We start from the raw sequence: 5,429 nt of genomic DNA, 5'->3' as shown, positions 1-5,429 counted from the left end.
TGTGTGTGTGTGTGAGCGTGTATGTGCGTGTATATATTTGTGTGTCTGTGTTTATCCCCCCGGCATCGCTTGACAACCGACGTTAGTGTGTTTACGCCCCCGTAACTTAGCGGTTTGGCAAAAACAGAACCGATAGAATAAGTACTAGGCTAGGGGCGATTTTGCTCGACTAAAGTTGGTTCTCCAGCATGGCCGCAGTCAAATATCTGCAACAAGATAAATGAATAAAAAAATAAAAAGAACATATATATAAACACACACAACACACACACACACATACATATAGAGAGTGTGAGGGGACAGGATTAACATGCGACTGTATAATAAACTCAGAACCAATGTTCAAAAGAGTCAGTCTCTTAATGACCAGGTTCTCCATGTTGTTTTGTAGTCGTCAATTATTTAAGAGATGTCAAACTAAGATCAGCGTTTAAATCCGTTCAGTCTTCAGAGAACGAAGAGGTCTATTTATAGGACAATGAACTGTTCGATCGCCAGATCACTGCGACTGAAGGTTAATAAAATCAGGCGTGCCATTTGACTAATCTGAATGAAAATTAAGAAAACTGATACAGCATTAAATTTGATATGTGCACCGTGTTATTGAGAACCAGGGATGGATTCTCCCCGCGTTATATTTCACAACACGTCTATACACGTACTGTATTCTATAATGATCTGTGTGCGAGTGTGTGCGATTATTTCCGCACACATACAGACAAATACAGACTCATACACACACGTGTATTTGGTGCATTTGTTATTAGCGACGAAAATAGTATTTGATCAACATAGCATTCGGTATATCATACTTAACGTAGATATACTAATGAAAGCTTTGAGACTACGGTATTCGTCACGTGAAAGCAACTGGTATAGTCAGACGTCTAATGTTAAAAATCACAGAATGTACGAAAAGTGTCTGGAAGCAGTAGCGGAATCGCTGAATATATATTTCTTGCTTTTTTGAACGACATCAGTAGCAAGTTTCTACTTATCACTGCACTGCAAAACAAATTGAACCGATACTAATAGTGAAAAACAGTGATAAACAAAACACTAAAGTCGGAATTGGTCGGCAGATTTATTAAAAATCCATAATTACTCAGCAACATTTTCCGTCTAACAAGCATCAAAAACCGTTCAAAATCCCCAAAATAGCAGGCGTGGACAGACCAATAAGACCGATAGAATAAGCACCAGGCTTCATCATTCATCATTGTTCGACCGTGGTCGAGACAATGGAATTTACCATGCTACGCCAGACTTCACGGTCCATCATGGCATTACGGAGGTCCTGTTGCTGGATGCCTGTATCCCTGGAGATTACATCAGGGTAGGAGAGTGTGCGCCCTCTGGTATTGCGAGCAGATGGCTTCCAGAGGAGAAGAGTAGAAATTACTTCTTTTTCAGCTCTACAACAATGTCCAGCAAACTGGACTCTCCTACCTTTCACAAGGCTTACAAAGAATAAGCCCAGGGGTCGATTTATTCGACTATATGATGGTGCTCCGGCATTGCCGCAGTCAATTGACTGAAACTAGTAAAATAATATATATATATACAAAATTAAGAGGAATAACCACTAAAGTTGACAACCTATATGCTAAACATAGACGTCAAATCGTTTTTATTTCGTATGTTTTCATTTGTTTTGCTCATTTTTACATTTTGGCGTTTTGCTGAGATTTTTTCTTGAGACCACATTCTTCGTGATAATGGTGATTTGACATCTATGTTTAGCATATAGGGTCTCTACTTTAGTGGTCATTCCTCTTAATTTTGTATGTAACACAATTTTTAATCTTCGGATTTTTAAATATGCTAAGCCACTGGTTTTAATTGATTTCTACCCTTATTATTTAATTATATATCTCTTTTACTCTTTTACTTGTTTCAGTCATTTGACTGCGGCCATGCTGGAGCACCGACTTTAGTCGAGCAGATCGACCCCAGGACTTATTCTTTGTAAGCCTAGTACTTATTCTATCGGGCTCTTTTTGCCGAACCACTAAGTTACGAGGACTTGAACACACCACCATCGTTTGTTGGGGGGGGGGCAAACACAGACACAAAAACATATACACACACATACATACATATATATATATACATATATACGACGGGCTTCTTTCAGTTTCCGTCTACCAAATCCATTCACAAGGCTTTAATCGGCCTGAGGTTATAGCAGAAGACACTTGTCCAAGATGCCACGCAGTAGGAATGAACCCGGAACCATGTAGTTGGTAAGCAAGCTACTTACCACACAGCCACTTCTGCGTCCATATATATATATATGATAGATCGTTAGCTACTACACACATTTTTTTCTCTCCTTGTTTTTTCTGTGTATCTTTCTGTAGAAGAGCTTAGGCTCGAAACCTAAATGACTTTTTCTATTCCTGAGCGTTATACTAATACATCTGTTTGTTTTGTACACACCTGCCTTCGTCTTTTGGGTTTTTTTTCGTAAACTCTCCCTATATATACATATATATATATATATATATATGTGTGTGTGTGTGTGTGTGTGTGTGTGTGTGTGTATATGTATATCAGAGATTAGAAAGACATGTCTTATTAAAGATACGAGCGAAGCATTTTATTATTCGTAAGCTCTTGTTTGCTTTAGACATTAGCTGCAAAGAATAACAACTAGCTGTACTATTCTGGAAATACATCAGACGCTAATATTGGTATCTTGTCCAGAACGAAACTAATGTGTCATCGTGGAAATGCAAGAGAATGGTTAGCTAAACATATATTAGCCCATGTTGTTTTGTGGAGCCATTAATCATTATCACATAAATAATCTGTGGTCTTGTGGCTAAATAAGAAATCGATACATTCTGAGCTACATTATTGATCATAATGTATTGGGTACAAACAATAACCAACGATAGTCTGAGCTCAGAAAAATACAACAGGCACTCTTCATATGATGGTGTAGTTGTTGTTGCTGATGTTGTTGTTGCTTTCTCTCTTTCGCTCGCGCGCATCAGCTCTCGCTTTTGCTCTCTTTCTCTCCCTCTCTCTCTCTCGCTCACTTACTCGTTCTCTGTCATACGCTTATTCCCTCTCTCTCTCTCTCTTGCTCTCTGTTTCTGTTTCTTTCACTCTCTCTCTCTCCTCTGCCTTCTCTCTTACTCTCTCGCTCTCCCTAACTCTCTCTCTCTCCTCTCTTCTTCCTTCTCTTTTTGTCTGTCTGGTTGTCTTACTCTTTCGTTCTTTATCTTTCTATCTTTCTGTCTGTCTCTCTTTCTCTCTCCTTTTCTCTCTCTCTCTCTCTCTCTATCTCTCACTGTCACCCTTTCTCTCTCCTTCTCCTCTTCTCTCTTTCTCTCGCTCTCCTTCTCCTCTTCTCTCTTTCTCTCTCTCTCTCCTTTCTCTCTGATTACTCAATTAGGAATAAAACAAATTACATCAAAAAGGTTTAAATAAAATATTTTGCATCAACAACGAAAATTTACACCAGCAAATCACAATGGCGCTTCTCACACTCTAGCTGCACCCCCACACACACCCACACACCCACCCACATACACACCCACCTACACACCCACACACACACACACACACACACACACACACACACACCACTCGTCGGTGTGAAATTAGTCTCGCGCTTTGAGTGTCATCACTGAATTAATTCTTCAAAGACAAATCCGTAGTCTTCGGTAATAAGGATAACGTTGTGCTGTTTAAATATCAGAAGGCGAAGCTTTGTGGTTAGAAAACTCGATCTGCAAACCACCAATCGCTCTCTTCAATTCGATTTCCGTGTCTATCCACACCTATGCTCATGCATATTGGGTAATGACCGAAAGAGTTCGATCGCGAAAACATGCAGCGGCTGAACTGGAGTTCCTCCCAAGGATTTCGGAAATAACGTTACTCGACAGGGTGCGCAGTTCAGGAATCGGAGAGCCTCTCCAAGTCGAATCGCTTTCTCCTCATTGAGAAGTCACTGCTCTGGTACAACAGACATGGGATTAGAATGTCACAGGAAAGAATTACAAGACAGATTCTTCCAGTTGAGCCCATTCGGCGGGAGACCTAGGGGTGGACCAAGAACGAAATGGTTGGATAACATTTGTAGTCTCATTTGGTCACACTTAGTAATCCAACCGGAGAGTGTAAGCAAAAGGTGTACGTACGCCGCTATAATATATATAGGCGCAGGAGTGGCTGTGTGGTAAGTAGCTTGCTAACAAACCACATGGTTCCGGGTTCGGTCCCACTGCGTGGCACCTTGGGCAAGTGTCTTCTGCTATAGCCCCGGGCCGACCAATGCCTTGTGAGTGGATTTGGTAGACGGAAACTGAAAAGAAGCCTGTCGTATATATGTAAATATATATGTGTGTGTGTGTTTGTGTGTCTGTGTCTGTCCCCCTAGCATTGCTTGACAACCGATGCTGGTGTGTTTACGTCCCCGTCACTTAGTGGTTCGGCAAAAGAGACTGATAGAATAAGTACTGGGCTTACAAAGAATAAGTGCCGGGGTCGATTTGCTCGACTAAAGGCGGTGCTCCAGCATGGCCGCAGTCAAATGACTGAAACAAGTAAAAGAGAGAGAGAGTAATATATATATATAAATCAAAAAGACAGAACAAGAACGTAAAGGATGACAATGAAAACATACGGACATATGATCGATACAAGACAAACAGGAAAACCAGGATAGAACATTCGTGGCTTTCTATTCATCAGTCAAGATTCCAATTATCACTACAGTTTCGGCCTGTTACACTTGAGGCTGTTCAACATTGGTGAGCCCCAAAAATCTAAGCTAAATGCATTAAATTTTGGGAAGAAGCGAGGGGTTTCTTAAAGAAACTTGCCAGAAACCTAGGCGGAGAAGATGGATGGATGGATGGATGGGTGGATGGGTGGGTGGATGGATGCGTGGTTTCTTATTCAATCCCACTACACGGCATCTTGGTCATGTGTCTTCTGCTAATGCCCCGGGTCAACTAATGCATTGAGGGTGAATTTGGTAAGCGAAAATTGTGTGGAATCCCGCCGTATACGCAAACACACCAACACACACTCTCACACACACACACATATATACACACACTCATACGCACACACTCACACACACACAAACACTCACACACACACATACACACACACAGACATGTGTGTGTGTGTGTGTGTGTGTGTGTGTGTGTGTGTGTGTGGTGTGTCTGAGTTTGACCTCACCTCTACTTGACAGCCAATACTGGTTTGCTTATGTGCTCGTAACTTAGCAATTTGGCAAAAGATATCGATAGAATAAGTACCAGACTTAAAGAGAAGTACTAGGGTTCATTACTTCGACTAAATACTCACAAAGCGGTGCCCCAGCATGGCCGCAGTCCAATGATTGAAACAAACGAAGAATGTAAAAACAAAAGGAAATGAAAGCTTAAGCATGGTTTTCTCAT

This window comes from Octopus sinensis, linkage group LG7 (genome assembly GCF_006345805.1).
Source record: "Octopus sinensis linkage group LG7, ASM634580v1, whole genome shotgun sequence".
Taxonomy (NCBI): Eukaryota; Metazoa; Mollusca; class Cephalopoda; order Octopoda; family Octopodidae; genus Octopus; species Octopus sinensis.
The sequence above is the reverse complement of the archived record's forward strand: the minus strand, read 5'-3'. Positions refer to the sequence as shown.